Here is a 21,600-nt window from a genome sequence, read left to right on the forward strand (position 1 = left end):
CTGGGATGTCTAGAAGGTAGCACTGGATGTGATGACTTGCAGGATTGGTGACAAAGGGCTGTGCTGGAGTAACCTTATCAACCAGGGAGTGCAGGATTTAGTCACCTGTGTGAGCTGTGCAGCCACCTGTGCACAAAGCTTGGGCCTTGCTGTGCTCCCAATGCTCCTGTGGCCTTCCTAGTGATCCCCTGTGCACACCTGCCTCCTCCAAGCACCTTGCTTTGGGGGGCACAGAGGGAAATTCTCTCCTAGGGGAGGCTACAGGTCCCACCTGACTTCAGTGGTTTGATTCCTGCTCTCAGTCCCCCAGTGGTAGCACACAGCCCTTTTTATGTGTTACCAAGTCACAGGGGTGCAAATACCTGTTTCCTTCCAAACAATTTTAAGGGATTTCTTGACAAGCCCCCATGCAGTAAGTTGTGGAAGTCTGTGGTCTGTTTGAAGCATCTGTCTGGATCCTCATATGAGGCTGAACTCGTTCTTGCATACCTTATTGGGTATGTAGATAGCATATATATTATATTCATAGAGCAATTTCTCTCAGAAATAGTTTGGAAGAGCAAATCATAGTTCTGGAATAATCAGTCAAGCTTCAGTTGTGTTTTCTATTTATGTACCTGCTGCAGATGTTTTATCTGAAAATGCACAGAGCGTGTTCTTGGCGACATTCACGGTGCTGTCCTTTCAACCCTCTGCTGATGTTCTTTATCTTTATTGATAGTGCTGCATCTGGGCATAAGCTGCTTTTTATGGTTGGATGGAAGATTTTTATCTGGGCATTCATCATTTCCAGCAAATCTTCTCTCTCTCTGTAATCAGTGGAGTGAATGCAGCTCTTACAGTTTTACTGCTCTGTGTTACCAGCTCCACCCCTTTGTAGCATTTTAAATAACAGCTATCCCAATTCTGCTCTATTTTGGGCCAGTGCAGGGTCCTGATGCATTAATTGGAGGCTGGATTGAGACCAAAAAGAGAGATAGGAATTAGCTTTGTTTTGAGCTCTGTACATCTAACCCTGCCCTCAGCAGTGGCAATATCTAGGCTTTTGCATGGGTTTATTTTCTAAAAAGATACAATCCACAATATATAAACAACAGATATAGAGTGTGCTTTATCATGTAATCATTTTAGAGGATCCTAGCACTGAAGAGGAGAGGAGAGGAGATTATTTCGAGGATTAGTCAAAGGATGAAGATTAAGCTAATGGAAAACTAGGATGAATAATGGGAAAAATAATCCTGCTCTTGCAGTCCAGGGGGACAGAGAGGAAATGGAAGGACTATCGATTGGGTTATTTCAAAAGGGCCAAGAAATACATTTCCTCAAGAAAAATCTTGCCTCAGTTAAATCACCCAAACGTTATTTGCCCACTCAGATTGAAGTAATTTGTAAATATAGCATTTATTCCTCCCGTGTTAGGACCCGGTGCAAACGTCCACCCGCTTTTAGAGAAGCGCTGAAATCTGGACGTGTGCTTAGAACAACCCATCTGTTTGGAAGGTTCGTTGAACCGGGGTGGAGACCTTTAGGTGCCTTGCAGAGCATCCTTTCCCAGGGATGCTTTGCCCTGCCCGGCCCAGGCTCTGCTTTGGAGCGTTTCTGTGCTGCACCCCCGTGGCTGCACTGCAGAGTCACGGCACAGGGACCTCACTCACACCCAGCCCTCACACAAACGGGATGTGCTTTGCCCAGGTGGCACCAGCTACTGCTCAACGAACATGGGGATGGTAACACTGGGCAGGCCAAAAACAATCAAATGCAGAACTAATGGGCTATAATACAGTATTAATTTCAATACAGTCTTTAATTCCTTATGTTGTTTTGAAAAGCTGCAGAAGCTGTGTTAAAGCTGTCCAATTTTCTCTGTGACTTTGCCTTCAGAGGAAGCCTGTTATGATTTCATGATGAGGGATCATCACTGGGTCTCTGCTGCATTGCACTGAAGTTGTTTTCCGTTGTAATTTTATATTATAATGGGATAATAATGACTAGGCTAATAGACAGCCAGGATGCAAATTGTTTGTTTCTCAAATTGATGATGTTTTTCAGTGAAGGAGCAGCATAATGGAATCATCAAGAGGGTTTGGGAAAGTTCCCTGTTTCTCTCTGGTAATGTGGTGTCTGTGTGCTTGTAGTGACAACATGAGATCACTGAGGCATTACTAGGAAACTGGATTTAGTGTCACTTCACAAAAGCTGTGTATTTGATAGGCAGAGTGATTTGTGGAACAGTGCTCTAATCCTAAATGGAAATCCAAATGGACTGATGGCCACTCTTGAACTTTCAAGATTTTACACTTAATGATGATGGAGTTTAATTTTATCTCCTGTGCTCCATGGCTGAAGCTGTAGGGTTTAATGCTGCAAGCATTAAAATTTGATGAAAGACATTTTCCCATGGGGAAGATCTGTCTCTGATATGGACCAATCATCCAGATTTGGCCCTACCTTGGTGTTTTTAGGGTGAGTACAAGGGTAAGGGGTTGGAAGGGGTTGGAGGTAAGCACAGGCAGAAGAATTTTTAGGAAAATGACAATGGCTAGAGACCACTAGGAATAACTAGTGCAAGTGTGCTAAGCTACAGGTTTTAGAATATCAATGCTGGATGTGCCTGGATGTAGCTAAAGATGATGTTTTTCTGGCATATATAGGGGCCAACTACTCCTACATACTGTGAGGTGGGTAATTCTCTAGTCTAGTTTATGCCTTCTCTGATTCATCATTTCTGTAAGGAGCTCTCACATCACACAATGTGATTAAAGAATCATATGATTAAAGAATCATGTGACCTCAATGTGTTAAAGAATCACATTAAATGATTCTTTACCTTAAATTTTTTAAGGTAATTACTTTAAATTCTTTACCTTCCATTTCAAAAGAAACTCCCCATAGCCATTTTGATGTGAAAGCTGTGCATTCCTTCTCCCTGGAAGTCCAGCACTAACTGCTGTGAAGTTTGGGGCTTTTTTTCCCTCTCTTCTGCTTCTAGTTATCCAGCTTTGACTCCCAGTGGCTGAGAATAGCAACTGCAAATGCTCTCTGGTTTTGGAAGGCTGTTCAGGTGCAAGAGAAATTGTTCTTTAGTTCCAGCATCATTTGACTTTCCCACAGTTCGAAGGATTTCCAGGGGATTTGTTTCTTCTGCTTCTCCCTATGCCAAGGACTTCAGAGGTGATATTTTTATCTTGGCTCAAATCTTTCTATTTATTGTGTGCTTAAAACTCATAGGAGAATTGCTGGTTCTTCCTTCTCTCTCCAGTGCTGTTGGCCCCGTGCCTGAGGCCTGCTGAAGCCTGGCCAGTAAATCCCCTAAACTTTGCTGTTTAATGCACATCTCTCAGGCTGTCAGCTCTTCAAGATGTAGAATTACAATTTCCATTTCCTTGGCAAGACGTCCCAGCCCGTTCTTTATTCTTCACGTATCTATTTTCTGTACTGCTGTGCAGAGGTTTGCCTTTGCATTTTCACCATCACCTCTGCCTTAGCAAACTCCCTCATCCCAAATGCTGCTGTGCTCTGAGTCACAGGGCCAAGCTCCAGTTTTTTAGGTAGCTTTTACTCAAATTCCAATTTGGGATGTGATGAGAAGGTATAGGCACTCAAAATGACTGAACAAGGGCTCTGAGTCTGGAAATTAGACTTATAACAATATCACTCCCGGGCACTTCTGTGAGTGACCCAACAAACTTTTGACACAGCTTTGGCCACGCTTTCCTCTTCCCCAGCTTTTCTGCCCTGCACTCTGTGTTCCTGTGGTCCTTATGTCTTTCTTTCCTTTCCATCTCAGTACTCTGCCAGTGTCCTACAGTGGCCTTAGTACTTAGTGCAGTGTCCTCACAGTGCTGGGCCACAGCACCTTTAGCTTAGTCAGCACGAGAGCACAGCCTTCCAAATGTCCACCCTTCTGCTCACATTTGTGTTGCCAGCAACATGCCCAGCTGAGAAGGTGCCCAGACCAAACTGGGCAGCTCCCTGAGGTTAGTTCTGCAGTGCTGCTGGACAGAAGCCACACACTGCTGTGTGGAGCATCTCTCAGAGCCTTTTTTAGGGTGTGAATCTTGGAGACTCAGAAGGTTCTGTGTGTTAATACAATGTTGTACGCTCTTATAGGTGGGATGTAATTCTTCGCTCGGTGTTGGTTTTGTGATGTTGTTCCTCCTTCTGTGTTTGCAGCTACTTGAATGAAGATTTCCTGTGTCAGAGGGTTGGAAGAGAATGGATGTATTCATTTTTGTGTTTCTTCAAGGCAGCACCTCCAAAGGAAATGAGAAACCTTGTGTTCTTTGAGTGGGCCTGTGGTGTGACTGTTGTCCTGTTGCTTTTTTGTATCAGGGCTAACAGATAACCCTTGTCCCTGAGCCTGAATACCTGTGATGCCAGGATGCTTCTGCCCCACTCCCCCAAAGCAGGTTGTTTCCAGGACCTGCCCTGGGTCTGGTATCTTCTTGAGCCACTCTCTGGACACAGCTCTAGAACTGTGGCTGCAGGTGGGAAGGAAAGGCAGGAACAGTCTGAGTGTGGCTGGGCCTTTCAGTCAGTCTTTGCTTCTGGAGTTACCAGAAGAGCTTGATCACTAACTGAAAAATCATGTTAAAAGGACAGCTGGCTGTGAGTGTTTTAATAAAAACTTTCTCACTGCAAAATACTACAACTTCATCTGCCTAGAAACATGTCAGTTTGGTCAAAATCTGTCAGGAAATTTTTCAGGCACAAGACAGAAATTACTGTAAAAGCAAGCAATAACTAGAACATTAATTTTCAGTCATGAGAAGTTTGGGCTTAAGACCTTAGTGTTTTAAGAGCAGATGTTTAATCCCAGATTCCCATTCTGAGCAACTACTTTTGAAATAAAAATGATGATTTGAATGAGTGTAATAGGTAAACTGACTGCCTTGCTGTGTTTATAATCTGGTTTTCCATTTCAGGACTGACTAAAGGGGAGGGGTCTATCAGTAACAATTTGTACAACATTTCAGAATCCACCTAAACCAAAGGATTCAGAATCAAAGGTCCAAGTTTCTGAAGTCTCACCTTGCTTTTTCTGTGGAATTAGAACAGGTATAATCCATTGGGGCAGCATATCTTTACCTCCATGTGGTGTTAATTAAACATACAATATATGTAACATTTATTAAAATAAATGTTTATTATTTAAGTTTCTGACTGGAAGAGTCAAGAAAGAGTAAGAATTAGGAAAACATAAGTACCTGGGGATTGGAACAAGATTTTTTTCTTTGGAGAGAAGTTAAAAGAATTTTTTTCTTTCTTTTGGCTGTCATGAGATCCTCTTCCAGTTAAAGCAAACAAACATTCTACTCAATATTTTAGGTAAATAAAGGCCTGAATAATATCTGTAGCTAATATTTCTCAGGTGCATTTTATTAAAAACAAACAAACAAACAAACAAACCCAAAATCACCAAAAAGATCCAGGTCACATCCACCTGTGCACTGTGCATATGCCTGCCTGGCTGCATTCTGTGCTTCTTTTAAGCCTGACAGGTAAGAACAAAGAGAATGTTCAGCAAGAAATCAGGAGAGACTGTTTTACCTGTGACCCCTACTTCCACTTGCAAAGATACAAAATTGTAATTATCATTGCTGCTATATTGCAGTGGCTCTGGCAACACGTGGGGTCTGTAGGATGTTTGTTCTTGTGTCTTGACCTTTCCACAAAGGGCTGAACCTGAAAACCGTTTTTGCCACAACCCATCCTGTATTAACCTCCCAATAAACTTGGGAGAAACTGTTTTGTCAGGCAGAGCTTATGCCTGCAGCTCTAGATACTGAGCCATTTAACTGCTTGCAAATGTCAGCACTCCCAGCTTATCCATTGCAGTGCTTCACTGAATTTCTAACTGCTGCCATGAAGGATGAAAATATGAATCTCTTTCCAATGTGAAGTAGGCCATCTGTGCATTGTTCAATGCAATACTATCTTCTCACTCTTTAGACTGTTTAAATAGTGTCACAGATGAGTCATAAAAGTGAGGTTGGTTCACGCACTCAGATTACATGAAGTGTATTAGTATTCATGGTTTTCTTTCACATTCCTGCAGCCTAAACCATGGAGCTGCATGAATTTCAGTTCAGCTGTCAGTCAGGCAAATGCTGGCTTGCTGATGCAACGATCAGCTCCTGTCAGATCTCCAAACATGGAATGCTGTTTTAGAAAGTCTGCTGAGCTCCCTCCTTGCTCAGTGCTGGAGAGGCTGAGTGACAGTGTCTGTGCAGGAGGTGCCCTGGAGATTGCAGGTCCAGCCCTGTTTGTGCTGCAGCCTGGGGCTGCAGGAGAGCATGGAGGGGCCTCAGCAAGATGTGGAAAAAGAGGGGGCTCTCCTCAGGGGAACATCAAACCAGGCAGGAATGTTGAATGGTGGGTGACAAAGTGGGCAGCCAGCAGAAACAGCACTGGATGGGGCAGCTCTGGGAGAAGTTTCTGAGGACTCAAAGAGGCAGCAGAGACCACTGAGAAGCAAAGTTTCAGTGTGGGTACATCCAAACTTCTGTGTGCTCTTCCATCTGCAGGAATTAACAGTGTGCTGATCTGGGGCAGTCCTATGAGAGCAGGCAGGTGCATGTAAAAAGCTGTGAATAAGCATAAAGATGATGAGTATTGTCACTCTGCTGCTCCTGGAGAAATGATGTGGAATAAAAAGTGCAGTGTGACTCTTGCTGGATTTAACATGAAGCTCATTCACAGCTCTGCAGATGCAGCTCAGTTTGAGCCTTTTGTGGCAGGGTGTTTTCTTTCTGCATTCAGACCTTGCATTTATCACAAGTATTCAGTGCAGTGAGACTCATGCCTCCCTTTCAATTGCTTTGGTGTTTTGCTCTTGTTCATTCTGTTTAATCTCCCTCCACCTTTTGTTGTGCCAAAGATATCTACGTATCTATTTCCTACAGCACAGGTCATAATTGGTATTTTTGCATGTGGAACAAGGTGGTGTATTTTTGGACCCAAGACAATAAAGCTTTTCGTGTTCATGGTTTGAATAGAAAAAGCTGTGGCTGCCCCATCCCTGGAACTGTCCAAGGCCAGGTTGGATGAGGCTTGGAGCAACCTGGTCTAGTGGAAGGTGTCCCTGCCCATGGCAGGGGGTTGGATCTAGATGATCTTTAAGGTCCCTTTCAACCCAAACTATCCTCTGAACCTTTGATTCTGTCCTCTGTATATTTATAATTTAAAGTTGGTTAAAACCTTGAGAGATTTTGCCTTGCTCAAGCTGGATTCCATTGGCTGGTAGGTGTCATTCCCACTCCACCCAGAGGAAAACAGAACCAAACAAGGTTTCATATACTCTAACTGCACAGAGCCTTTGTGTTCATTTAGCCTGAGGACAATTCAGGCTTAATCTCTTACTGTGTAAGCTCAAAATAAAAATAAAAATAACAGTTCTAAATACCAGAGCTGCTTTTGCAAAGTCGCTGAGCGAAGAGCTGTCATGTTGCATTAAGAGCACAGTCACTGCTCCTGATGACTTCAGAGAGGATATTTGCCAGCCTGTCTCCTGTGTAATCATGAGGAATGCACTGACTTAAGAATAGCTGCACATAAATAAGTGGTGAAAAAGTCTGGGAGACAACTGAAAGTTCCTGTCACTATTGGTAGTGTGGAGAAATATGGCAAAGCTCTCAGGAAAACGCTGTCTTTTCCTAATGTATTCCAAAAGATACAGGCCAGCATCCCAAGAATTCTTTAAAATACTTGAGTAGAAAGTTGGCACATGTAGTAACACTTGTTAGTGCTTAAACTCGGATTAACAGACTTGGTCCAGGCAAACACCAACCCATGGTGTTGTCTGAAGTGCATTGCTGTGTTTTGTGGTAGAAATGAGTTAAGGAAACAGCTGTTGAGGCTTGCTGTGGTTGTGAAATACTCAGTATTTCCATGGGGGTATTCCATGTTTGTCTTTTTTGAGACAACTCTTCCAAAGTCATAACCTACAAAGTATGTACTCCCTGGTTCTCATGCAGACTAAAGAACTAAAGGACTTTGGCTTTGTCCACTACACTCACTGTCAGCTTGCTCTGCCCTGGCTGGATAAAACTTAACCAATGAAAGCTTTCCAATTTAAGCAATTTGGAATTACACCAGGAGAAAGAGCAACAGCTACTTTACTTGTAAACATAAATCAGTGCCAAGATGCTCAGTCACATAGATGTCCCTTTGAAATCTGGTGGATGACATTGGATCTCCTATAGGATTTTACCTTAAAAATTCTTCCAATTTCCTTCTCTCTGCCATTTAATTTTCCATATTCTCTGTAACTCACCAAGTCTTCTCGATGCCAAAAATTTCATCTTTATTTGTCTCTCTCTTTTGTCACCTGTTTGCATTTCCATGTGTTGAAGATTTTTCAGAAGAGTTGTTTTAGGAAAGATTAGTTTTGCCAAAGATTTATTTAACTTTAAAAGAAAAGCTTTCTATGAATTCAGTCACATTTCTGTCAAAAATGGAAAGGGAAAACACTCTGAAATCTCATATTTACAATTTTGCCTTAGGCAACTCTGGTTTGCAGTGAAAGCTCAAACCATTTCACAGGAAACCTTGTTAGTGTTTGGAAAACATTTAACAGAAACTTTTCTCCAGCTGCCTTTAATTTTGAGTACTCCTAAATCCTTTCCATCTTGCACTGCTTCTTAAGCTGCCACTGTAAATATTCAGTGTACACCTTCCCTCCAGAAATGCTGAATGGGGACACGAGAGGGTTTTTCATGTTTCCCTGCGGGATGATCCTGGCGTAGGAGCACTGCTGTGTTACAGTTACTCTTGGATCAATACAGAGGATCAGAAAGGAGCTCCAGGCCCATTTCTGAGGGTGTTTTGTGTTTGTTCGGGATTAGCTGCGATGCAAAAGTTACCATTTAATGACCTGGTGGTTTGACCTCGTGCTTGCCTGTCTGTTGGGCTGTAACCATCATCTACCTCACAGCAAAAATGCACCTTACAGAGCTCTTCACCCAGGGATGTCCAGCCATCTCCAGAGCAGCCTGCTTGTCTGAACTCCTGTTCTGGACCAGGTAAAGCAGAGTTGCAGAGATATGCTGTGTTTCTGTCCTGTGTCCTGTGGTAGGTCATTGGCAGATGAGGCAACAAGAATCAGTATCTTCTCTGGTCTAGTAGCATGTGGGAGGTTCACAACAGGGAAAAGGGAGTGAGGGTTATTGCAACATGTGGATAAACTGTGGGATTACTGCTGTAGGATTGCAGATACCAAAGACTTCCATGAACAAGTCTGTGGAAGAGACATTCATACTATCTAGGACAACCTCAAACCCAGGAAGTCTCTGAGCTGGGATTGATAGGAGGGTATTTGGGACTGGTACTTCCCCTCTTGCTTCCTTCCCTGTGCATCTAGTTGGTCACTGGGAGAGCCAGGATACTGGGGCCAGAGGGATACTCAGTCCAGCTCTGTATGGCTGGACCTCACATGTTCTCAGCTAGAAGGTGAGAAATGAATGAGTTTGTAAATGTAACTAACTGATCTCCAAAGACTGCCCCTGGGAAAAAGGGTCATCAGGTCAGTGTCACACCACACAGTCTCCTGGTGCTGGGGTGGTTCCTGCTCTGCAGGGGAACATCAGGCTGCAGTTCTGAGTGCTGGCACTTCAGCACCTTCTGTGAACACCATATTAATTTTTCAAGTGAGGAAGAGATGAACCATTGCCAAGATGTTTTAAGGCTGGTAAAGGTACACGAGGCTTGGGGGAGGTTGTGCTGCATTAACTGAGAGATTCTTCCAGAGAAGGTCCGTGCTCTGAGCTGTAACTGCTCTGAACTGGAACATGTTAAATGATTGATGGGAGATGTGGGCTGTCTCCAAGCAGCACAGGAACCCCAGAGACTGGTAAATAATGAATACAATTCTTCTGCTCTTAGTGCTATGACTCATCACTTGCTGTCTGCTTTAAGCACCTGCTGCAGGGGTTGGAGGAGGACTGGGCAGTCTCTTAAACCTGCATTGCGAGTTAAAACCAGGTTCTGAGCTCTCCCTGCTGCTGGGTCATTCCTTATCCACCTGGATATAAAAGATACCAGCAGCAGTTACTGATAGAGGTAGGCTGGACAAGGTGGACAAATTCTGTCTTTCTGTATTGTTTGGCAACAGATCTTGACCCACGAGTGATTTGTCTTCCTTGGCTCTCCTGGAAACCAGGGAAGCAGGAAGGTGACAGTTGATACAAAGGTCTCCAGACCTGTCCCAAGGGTTTCCCCGTGCACAAAAGGCCAGCAGAGTGCTGGGACAGAGCTGTCCTGCCAAGGGAAAGCCCGGGAATCACTGACCCAGACACCCAGCTGCTCTGTGTGGATTGGCAGTGGCACTGGCAAAACCCTGATGCTTTGTCCCATCATCTGTCCATTTGGCCAAGCCCAGAATAGTCCAATGTGATGTCCTCAGTTTCCTCCCCCAGCACAGAGATGCAGAAAACCAGGAGCTGTTTCCAGCTGACATTTCCACAGGTAATGTCACTGCTAGAGTTTGTGCCAGTTCCACTGTCCAATGTCAGGGGCAGCTCAGAGCTTCTTGGCAGCAGCTATAAAACCAAATTCTGTTGTAGCAATAGAATGGTGTTGCAGGATGCCAAGACCAAGGAACAGTCCACAGTGGTCACCCTTTCATGCACCAATGTCCTTTGCCTGCCTGTGTCTGTCTTTGCTCACAAACAAGCAGAAAGTGAGTGGGACTGGTCAAGCTCTTCTCAGAGCTGTTTGGAGCCCAGAGGAGAGTAGAAAAATGACACCTGTCCCTCTGTTTGGATGTCATTTTCTCCCACAGGTAGGGCACTGTAAATTGTGGAAAATAACAGACTATGCTTCAGCTTCTTAGAAGTACAGGAGAACTAAGGCAATACTTTGCAAACAATTTTACTCGTGTTTGGACTTCCAAAGACAGATATGGGCACAATCCATTGACCTGGTTGCCATAGCTGTGTTTTTACCTGTGATGAATTTGATCCCCTGCTAATCCCATAAGCCTGAAAGCAAGATCTGACCTATTGCCTGAAATTCTTGAAGAGAGGTGGTAAACAATGCCTGGTAAGATGCTGGGAGAACATAACTGTGCTGCTTCGTGTTTTCTTGTAGTAGGGAAGTTTTCTTTGAAACAAAGGGATCGGCTTCAGTGGAGCTGTGAACTTTCCATTTGAGAGTGTTTGTTCAGGCACACACAACCAGAAGTTGTTCTGAATTAACTGATTTGTTAGTGATGTGAGATAAAAGTAAAGAAAAATGAGTCTGTCTAATGTTTGTAGTGTCCTGGCACTGAGAGGCCACACTTAGAACAGTCAAACGGAAGCCAAGAGCTGCATGATTTAATTTCTTATGTAGGTGCTTCGGCCTTTTTCTTGCTCATTGAAGTTGCTGTTTAGATAAATAACTCTCAGAGTTTATTCTGCAGTAAAAGGTAAAACTGCAAAGAGCACCAGGTCCAGGACATAGCCTGTTCTTTTACTGTGTGACAGAAAAGCAGTATTTAGGAGGATGTGGCAGTTCATCAGGCAGTGTACAGACTGTGTAGTGAGGGTAGGTTTAGTTACATAAATGATATTTGAGTCATTGGCATACATTGATTAAGATACTTTCAAAGCTTTCAAAGTGGAAGAAAATTCCTGGAAGTCCAAACCCAGTAACTGGCAGGTACGACTGTAGCAGCTGATTCTTAATTGCTGAGATGCACCAGATCCTGCTTTTCCTAATCAGAATCCTCTAAACTTGGAGTACCTCCTCATCCTCCATGGCTGCTTTGGCTGTTTTACTGGTGGAGAACCTGTCAGCTGATGAGTGAAAAGCCACAGTTTCATGAGTTTTTAGCTGAGATGCTCAGTTAAAACATTTATTAAACCTACTGCACCTTGGCCTTTCCTGGCCAGCCTAAGGCCTGCTGCCCCACTGTCTTCTCCAGCCCAGGGCCAGCCTTATATTCAGGTTTAACTTTCTTTTCTGGTGACAAGTCCCTGCCTGTCTGGGGCTGTTACTAATCAGTTGCTTATGTGAGATTTGGGACATATTTATATCTGTCTATTTTGGGATCAGATTCTTGTTCACATTTTCTACTAGTGGCCTCTACAACCTATGAGAGGTTTGGGGTTTTTGTAGTGTTGTTTTTTTTTTTTTAAGTGCTGTTCTCTGTTGCCCTATTTTGGTTTTTTTATCCAGAAACTATTGTCTTTTTGCCAGTAGGAATGCCACCACTTTGCACAACATCCTTCCTCTGTTTTCACATCCCAGACTGTTCCATATTTATAACCACCACTCATCACAATATGTATTTTTCTCTGACATGCATCTGCTTAACCAAGGCCATTGGTAAGACATCTCCCTGTTTAATCCTCCTTTCTTCTGCAAGAAAATTTTCTTCCTTCCCTTTTGAGAAGTTGAAAATAAAAATCCTTGTAGGTCATTGAGAAACTTAGAACAGACTCCAATATTTATTAGTTAGGTCATTTCAGTGACTACACTGCCTGTTCTTTATCCACAACAGAGTGTGTATAATGTTAGTTGTCTGCCTCTTAAGTGAATTTAATGACTGTAATGTGCACACTCATCTGCTTTTAGACATTCAGATAAACAATCTTATTCATCATGAATTCTGCCCTTCTGACAGCACTTCCTGGGCCTCCCCAGCCCGGTGCTGGGGCCAGTCTTGCAGAACAGCTCAGCTCTGCTTTTGTGCTCACTGTTGTGTTGCAGTTGTGCCCAGAAACCACACCTGTGATCTCGAATGTGTTTGTTGTGAGAAGAACCCTTGTCGTGCAGAGCTCAGAGCCTGAAGAGCTGAGACAGATGGCAGGTGCCAACGGAGCAGAGGCACCAGCAGGCTGGGACTTGCTTGACCTCCTGTGGCAGTTGTGAGGTCCCACGTGCAGGGCCTGTGACAAAGCAGGGGGATGATCCAGCTGTCTGGGTCCTGTCACTTTGGCACATCTTCTAGACCAGCCACCTCCCAAAGTATCAGGTGGTCAGACCTCACAAAGAGTCTGACAGTGCAGGGTGGCTGTAAATCAAAACAGTGCAACTGTTTATCAGTCCATGAAAAATTATCAGGGATAAGGGTATAATCTGTAGAGCCTTTGTGTCTGAAATGGGATTGCTAAGGATTTATAGTGGCTTCTTTAAAGGACAGCCATGATTGAGAAATTGTGGAAATACCAGAAGTGATGCATCTACTTCTATAAAGTACAAGATTATTCTCAGAGGGAGTAGTTTCTGGGAAGGCAGCAGTGAAGTTCCAGAAAGATGCCTGTGGCAATGAAATAGCCTGTCTGAGATCAGATCCTGATAATTCATAGGGTCTCAGCAGGAATGTTCGTTGGCCAAAGTAGGAAATACTGGGATCAACACTCTCTTCAGGTTCCCAACTCTGTACCCAGCTATGCAGGGCAAGCACAGGACAGAACAAGCCCAGCTGGGAAAGTCAAAATCCACAAAAAGATGGAACAGCTCCTTTAAGAAAGGGGAACCCAAGGAGACTTCTGTTTCCATCAGCTTTCCCTTTGCCCAGTTTACACACAAGTCTCAAAGCCTTGGTTTTATGAGACTTTGTGTAATATCAAATGTACACTTCAGATATTGTGTTATTTCTATTCCCCTACATTCCCACTCCTAGAGACATTCTTGGGGATTATCTGCTGAGAAGTTTAATTTACAAAAAAACCTTTTTTGTGTGCTGACAAAAACATAGCCAGTACCTGGTAAGGAAATGTGGGTTAAACTACTGGGGTGGTTATTCCTTTCTTGTCAGCATGATAGGGAAAAGGGTAGTGTGGCAAGGAAACCTAAGAAAGCTGGCCAGAAAGAAATACTGTTTCTGGCTTTGCATACTGTTTTTCTAGCAGTGTTTTGTAAGTGTGCTAATACACAATGCCTATCTTAAATCTAGTTAAAAGGCATTTTGTTACCATCCCATTGATTTGGGATGCTATAAACCAGATCTTATATCAAACCAAGCATTTGAAAAGAACTACTTATCAGAACCTGTGCTAAAAGCAGCTGGTACAAGACAACTCAGGTATTGTTACCTTGATGCTGCAGTAAGAGGGGATGTGCCCAGTTCAAGCTGCAAGGATGCACTCTTGTGGCAAAGAGATGCTGTGCAGGGAATAGGTGGAGTTGAAATCACCTTCTGCTTATCAGGAAATTTAAGGCTTTCCCACTCACATAAACTGCAGAGATTATCAGCTATACTAGAGAATTTTCACTGCAGCTTCCATAGGTTGTATTAGTTCTCAGGTTGCTGAATGTGTGTTTTCTCTGCTGGAGGATGCATCTGTACTTCTCTTTTCCTGAACTTCTTGTGGGCAGGTGCTATTCAGCTGCCTCAGTGTTTGTTCCCCTGGTCAAATATTCATAGCTGCCTCCCAGCCAACTGTTTCTCCGTGTGAACTGAGGGAAGAGGAGCTGTCAAAGGGCAGAACCAGTGGAGGCACAGGCAGCTGTCACCCTGGGACAGGCCACGTGCCTTAGTGAGCCTGGCACACCACAGAACTCTGGCCCTGCTGCCTTGTCCCTGCAGACAACAGAAAACCCCACAGGATTGTCTCCCACTCCTGCCTTACAAGGTTTACTGGGGAGAGTGCCAGGAGAGGGTGGCAGGGGATGGCTGGTGGCTGTGAAGGATTAATGGAAACCACTGAGCAGCAACAGCAGAGCTGTGAAAAACTTGATGGCTAAAAAGTAGCCAAGAAGAACCATAGGCTGATTGAGATGAGCCAGTGAAAGACTCTGAGCCCGTGTTTTAAAGGTGCCCAGGTGCCTGCTGATATGGGTGGAGTTTTGAACTTCCCCAGAGAAGCCAATCTGGAGATTATGTTCAGTCTTTCCTCTTGGCTTTTGTTCCTTCTCTGTAGCTCAGAGTTGATCATGTGCTTTTTTCTCCCACTGGTTACCCACCTTGTGTGTTCAGAGAGGTTCTTTTTTAACTCTTTGCTAGCATGAGTCTCCCATCTCCACCTCTGACATTCAGGGGTACTGCTCTACAATTACACGTGCTACAAGAGTTTCCCTGTGGAGGGAACTGGGGATATTTGCAGGCTGTTTAGTAAGGCAGCATTGACTAAACCCACTTGAAATGGTAGGCAGTTATGTCATTGGCAGGGTGTTTTCCCAACGTTTCTTACCATGTTCTGCAGAAGAAGCCCCAGTCAATCGACAGCTAAATCAGGAACGCCAGAGACTGAGATCAAGGCAATGTGAAGAGCATTGTAGCAGCCTGCCAAGCAGTTGCCTTCGCTGGGAGAGTGGCAGATGGATCCCAGATACCAGAGCCAACATGGGATGTGCAGAGGAAAACACAGTCTGTGACACTGCCTGACGTGCCACATGATCTCCTCCTGAGGAGAAGTGGCTCTGCCAAATTTCCAAGAGACCCAAAAGCTACCCTTGCAAAGTTAGTCAGAACAGGACTTGCCAGGATGTGCAATCAGGAAGCATCATCCCAAAGTGCCAGATGGGTTAAGAATGACCCCATGCAGCCAGTGCAGAGCAGGGAGCTTCCAGTGGTTGTTGGACTTGTTCCTCCACAGAACTGGGGACCCTTTTACCTGTGTGGCCCCTGGAGTTCATGTGCACAACTGGGGGATGGTGAGTACAGGGGTCTGGGCTGTGACAAACACTGAGGCCATTTGGATCTCTAGGGAGGGATAAAGGGCCCAGAAAGAGCAGAAGTGTACTTTGGGTAACCCACTGAATCCTAAAAAGCCCTTCTTATTTTGAGCATTTATTAGCATATGTAAGATAGAAACATAGGGTTGATCAGGACAGATTTGAACAGTTTCCAGTATTCTAGTTGAAAATGGGTTGGGAAAAGTGAAATAAATGGAATATTAAAAGGGGAAAGAACTGCTTCTCCAAACTAAGTTTTTCCCCTGTAAAAACATGGCAGTTTAATAAAATGGAATAGATTCGCTTTGGAACATCAACATGAACATATTTTCCTTTTACAGCACTAAATTGTAACCACTGCCAATGGTTGTTCTGGAAGCTGTACATCAGGCTGTCCTGTGCTGCACTCAGATGGTAAAACTCCATCACAGCTCTGTCTGGCTATCACAGAGTTAATTCCCTGCTCCACTTCAGTTTGAGCCAAAGCAAATATTGGCAAATAGGTGAAAGCTGTATGAACCTCAGAAAAATAGATTTCTAGATACTTTTTCAGAAAATAAAGCATGTTGTAGATTTTCAAGTAGAGTGAAATTATGAGAAACTTTTAATCCCATACTGGAAATACCATATGGTTTTCTCAAGATGTTGAATAGGAAAATTAGTGTGACTTAAATTAATAGGAACAGTTGTCTAGAAATAGTACTCTTTGCTTGAACTTAAGAGTTCAGTTTAATTCAGGATGTATTATCTGAACTAGCACATTCAGCTTGGTAGGAGAAGAAAATAACCATAGCAACAAACGAGGAATTACCTTTGAAGGTGCAGGGTTTTGATCTCCTCTGGGTGAATACTGACCCATAGTAGCTGTAGTGATTTAAATAGGTTTACCTTATCGTCAATGGCTTCTTGTGTGGGAATACCTGCCAAAGACTGTAGTGTTTGCACAGCCTTCTGAGAACCAACCGTGAGATCTCAAGAATATTAAGAATTACTGTCTCCCCTCCTGCCCCAAAAGATTTGCAGGTGTTATTTCCTTTTTGTTCTCAAGTTTTACAGGTTTTTGGAACACGTCAGATTTCCAGAGCAAACTGAATTTGGAGAACAAAACTATCCCTCTGACTAACCAGCTAAATGGCTCTCCAGCCGTGTCTCCCGTCGAATGGGACAGGCACGTCCTCTCTCCCAGGGAGATGCCCAGGGGCTGGGACACTCTGCCGGTGCCCGGTGGCTGCAGGCAGCGGGTCACAGCGCCTCGTGTGCTTCGAAAACTGTTCCTCTCTCGCCATCTTCTGGTCAGCACTCTGGGATTAACTAAACCTGGCTTCGAGATCCTCCTCCTAACCCTTCCCTGGGCTGCTGGCCACAGAAGGTGAATCCAGGTGATGAAGTGTCCCTCTTTGGTGAAGGTATTCCCATCCTCTTTCCCTCTTGTCCCTGTTGCTTTCCCCTGGCTTATGAAGAACAGCAGACACGTGCTGTGGATGGCACTTGCCTGTGAGTGTGTGGATAAAGCTGTGTGTATCAAACATCAAGTCTGCTCTCAGATATAAAAGCCACAGAAAACACTACGAGCTCCATCCCCATCTAGACAGAAGCTCTGCATGTGCTGGGTGGTCTTTCCTGAAGCAGCTCTTCTGTAAGTGGTGGCAAATATCAGCACCGAGGAGTTTACCGTGGTACCTTCTCTGTCACTGCTCACAGGAGGTGCTGTGGAGCTTCCTGTGCCTCAGCTCTGGGGTGCAGCCCCTTGGCTCAGACCGGTGTCCAGAGGAGCATCTTGAGCTGCTGGGAGACAGAAGCTGAAAGAAATGCCCCTCTTTGGATGGGTGCAGATCTTACCTTTGGGGGCTGAAGCTCACAACTGATTAAACCAACAGAAGTAAAACTAAAGATCTGTAAATAATAGAACTAGTTATCAATTACTGGGGAAAAAAATCCAGAAGTTCTGGCTTTCTTGTCTTGATAACTACATACTTTTTTTTCCATCCTAAAAAGACTAACACTTTTCTGTTTCTAAAATTGTAAGTACTAGGCAGAAGTTATGTTGATTATTGACTTCTTGGGCTCATTTAACCAATGTAGCCATACATCATTTAATCCATAGAGATGAAACTGTGTTTCTTCAGCTGATTTTGAAATTGCCAGAGACGGTGATGGGCTGACAACTTGTGCTCTTTTGTTAGAGACTGCCTTCTGCAGCTAAATAGGGATAGTAAATTTGAAATGCATTCACTTTTTAAAAAAGTTCTTGGTACTGCACACCCCCCTGCTGGCTGCTTTAAGTGGATTATAATCACATTTCCCCCCTCCCCTTTTTTTTTTTTTAATGTTTTCCTCTTCTGTGTTGTGTGTGAAAAGCCCACACAAACAACAGGGAAAACTGACTGACAGCCCTGGGGAAACAGTGGAACTCTGCAAAATGCTGCCAGGTACCCAGAGCAAACTAACTGAAACAACAGGAAACAAGCAATTGTTTTTAGTCAATATATGTTTTAATAGGAGCCAAAAGGATTCTGACAGATGTGGGATTTTTGAAACCAGATGGTATCCCAGCCACAGATGATGTTCTACTTCTTGGTGAAAGGTTGAGTTTAGATGCCACTTCTCACTTCTCAGTGACTGATGTGGTCCACTGGAAATTTCAAAACATCAGAGGGTGATGCAGCCTCCACAAGGCCTTTCTTTGGAAGAGGCAGCTGTCTTTGGCTCACTTCCCTGGATGGAACTGTAAGGCAGAGTTCTACAACCAAAGCAAGGAGGAATTCACTGCCTCTGGCCACACCACCCTTAAAAGTGGTGTGGGCCTTCTCATGGACCACAAAGCCTTTGTAAACAATCTCCAAAGGGATTTAAAATCAAACCAACTACCACCACCTGGTGCTGACCACCTGGGCCAGCTGAGAGCTGGGCCTGTCGTAGCTGCAGGGCCTCTTTGAGCTTTACCAGGACCTCCAGGAATGGTGGAGGGCTAAGGTGGCCAGAGGCATCCATCAGCCAGAGCCAGCCTGTGCTGTGTCCCTGTCACCAGCTGCTCCCCTGCGGCTGTACCTGGCACTGAGGAGCTGCTGCAGGGCCTGTTCAGGAACAGCCTGTCTGGGAGCACTGGCATCTGGGGCTGGGTGACCCTCCTTATCTGAAGAAGGCAGAGAGGAGCCAGGAGGCCTGAGCTGCAGTTCAGCAGCTTAAGAATTAGGTTGTGCAGGTACCATCCTGGTATCCTGGTGTGAAGAAAACTTCAGAAACCCAGCTTCAGGATATGGATTCTCAGCTAAATCCCATCTGAGCTGTGTGAGCTGCAAAAAAACAAATTAGAAATTCAGACAGATGGAAACCTCTCAAAAATGTGTGCTATTTTGTTTCCTAAAAGGATTTTGACAGGTTATTTAAAGCTATACATCCTACTACCATCTCTGCCTGGTCTTTGAGGAGCAATTCAAAATGAACTCATTAAAGGTTTGTGTTTCAGCATGGGAAATGCAGAGTGGCCATTTTGCATTTCTATCAGCAGCAGACAGCAACAAACAAGTGTAAAGCTGTGTTTAGGTCAAGAAGAAATCAGTGCCTGGCCCCCATGATCTTCTATATGGACGTGATGGCTACTTTTAAGTGGGAAAAGATATCTATTTGTAGCTCCTCTAATGCATGTGCAGCACCCAGCATTATTGCTGGGTATGTGGCTGCCTGCTGGGAACTTTGAGAGGAGACTGGGCAGTTGTATTTCACACTGTGGAGTTCTCATGGAATGCTGCAGGCATCAGGAAGGAGTGAGTGCTTCTGCCTGGGTATCTGCAGCTGCTAAAAAACCTTTATCTCCAGAATGTGGCAAGCACATGAAATTGAAGTATTTGATTCAGAAAGGAGATTTGTGGATGAGTCTGAAGTTCAAACATTTGCCTCATAGAAGGTTAAGAAAGCTTTGCAGTTTTAGTTGGGGTTTTTAATTGCAGCCAACAACAAAAGCTCCAAACCCCCTGACAAATGCGTGCAGGCTTGTCTTCCCTTGAAGCAGGGCAGGGAGAGGCTGACCTGAGAGATTTGTTTCTTCTTCTGCAGTAAAGCTGGGCATTTAGAGAGATTTTCTGTGGTTCCTGAGAATGTTTCTAACCTATCCCAGAAAGCCAGGGCAGGAACCTGATGACTGTACCTGCAGCCACACCCTTTACACAGGAATTCAGTTCTCAGCTGCCCTGGGAGCTGCTGTCTGTACCTGCAGCACGGCGAGGGGGGACAGTGGCACCACAGAGGGACAGGGAGACTGGAGCCCCAGGCTGTGTGAAATGCTGGCCTGCAGCTTAGCATGGTGGCAAAACAGGCCCTTTTGATCACGTTTCTGGGGCTATTCTGGGAGCTGCTTTTCGGGCTGCTGCTGAATTGGAGCTGGAGCTCGCTGTCTTTGGCTGCCATTCTCCTGTCCCTCCTGGCACGCTGTGCTCTGCCAGTGGAACTGCACACACAGTCACTCCCTAACCCAGTTCTGTCACAAGGATGCAGGTTTGGGTAGGTATTTTTTTAATATGGGAAAAGTAGCCTCCAGGCCAGGTTCCCTGGCTCAACTTCCATTACAATAATGGCATGTGACATTCATATTATGCTCTGCTCGAGTGTGTGTGATCAGCTCGTGATTGGACTTAATGCCTCTGTAAATAAAAAAACCCCACAGAACAAAAAGCATGATAGTCCCTCAGAAATCTGGCTGATTCCTGGAAGAGTTAACTCATTTAGAAACCTTTTAGTGGGCCATATTGATTACATGGATGTGTTCAGAGCAGCTGTGGATATTGCAGTAACAATGAACCGAGGCAGTTTATCAGCACATCAATTATTTTACTGGTATAAAAAGGAGCTTTAATTGTACTAATGGTGATGGGCTCAATCTTATGTTGAAGCTATCTGGCTATCACGAAATTATCTCTCAATGAGCTCATCTGTTTTGTAAGCAAGAAACTCATAATCTCATAGAATGGAAGATGTTCTGGCTATTTATAGTCACTGATTTTATTTGTAGGGAATATCATGACTTCACAAGTGCAGTGGCACTAATCTCCCTGGTAAAGCATTTATCCTAATCTAAAGGGAGCTGTTTGCTACAGAGCCAGCCATGTACTTAAAAGGGCCATTGAACACATTTGCAGCACTGGCTCTCGTTTGCCTGTAAAAGTAGCAGGTGAATCAGTGTGTCCTGAATGCACAGCAGCCCAGAGCCAGGCTGCTCTCTGAAAATGAGACAGGGAGACAGAGAAGAAGAGATTCCTACCCAAAATGGCTGCAAGCAGCCGACATGAATGTGGGCAACAGCACATGAGCAGCTGAGAATGTGCTGCAGCCTTCTGGCTGCTGGAGGGCTGCAGGGGTGGGTTTTTAATCCTTCTCAGTTAAAAAGCAGAATGCTCTTTGTACACCCTGGACAGTGAGAGAGTTTACTTTTTCCTGTTCCAAACTAGCTAGTCTGGGCTAGCTTTTAGCACTGAGCCTTATGGAATTGCTTTTGGCACCTGCTCCCAAGGGAAGAAAGTACCGGTTTGCAGAGATCACTGAGGACCATGGAGCTGGCTGGAGTGTGTCTCCAGGAGATCAAACATGTTCCCAGCTGAGCCAAATGGAGAATGAGTTAATCAGAAAGCAAGGGTGGAGTGGAGTTTCTGCAGTGTTCAGGTCTGAGAGGAGCAGGGAACCAGCAGAGCTCACTGCTGGGATGGGAAAGGAGCCTGTGGAGGTAAGACCTGCTTGAACCAGAGTTTAATTAGGAATTCCACAGGTGCTCCAGTCTTCAGCAGGATGTGGAGCCAACCCCATAGGACAGGCTGTGGGTGCAGGGAACTGTGCCAGGGCTGTGAGGGCTCTGTAGGGAGGGAGTGTGGGTTCACTGCTACTTTACTTCCTACCTGGCATTTGTTTTCTTGCCTTGCTGCTGCAGCCCCCCTCAGCTACCAGCAGGCTCCTGGGCTGCAGCTGTGCCTGAAAGGATAGTGCAGCCCTGAGTCTGAATTTAGTTTTTCT

The 21,600-nt window shown here is 44.6% G+C and overlaps 1 long non-coding RNA gene across 1 annotated transcript; it reads right to left on the reverse strand.

The window, feature by feature from the left end:
* Nucleotides 1–18,079: 18,079 nt before the first annotated feature.
* On the reverse strand, nucleotides 18,080–21,593 carry LOC135420710 (uncharacterized). The gene is made up of 3 exons (XR_010433689.1): nucleotides 21,486–21,593; nucleotides 21,119–21,190; nucleotides 18,080–18,896 (listed from the first exon to the last, which is right to left on the reverse strand). It is a non-coding gene; the product is annotated as an uncharacterized LOC135420710 (long non-coding RNA).
* Between the last annotated feature and the right edge of the window lie 7 nt (nucleotides 21,594–21,600).

Source organism: Pseudopipra pipra, chromosome 12 (genome assembly GCF_036250125.1).
Source record: "Pseudopipra pipra isolate bDixPip1 chromosome 12, bDixPip1.hap1, whole genome shotgun sequence".
Classification (NCBI taxonomy): domain Eukaryota; kingdom Metazoa; phylum Chordata; class Aves; order Passeriformes; family Pipridae; genus Pseudopipra; species Pseudopipra pipra.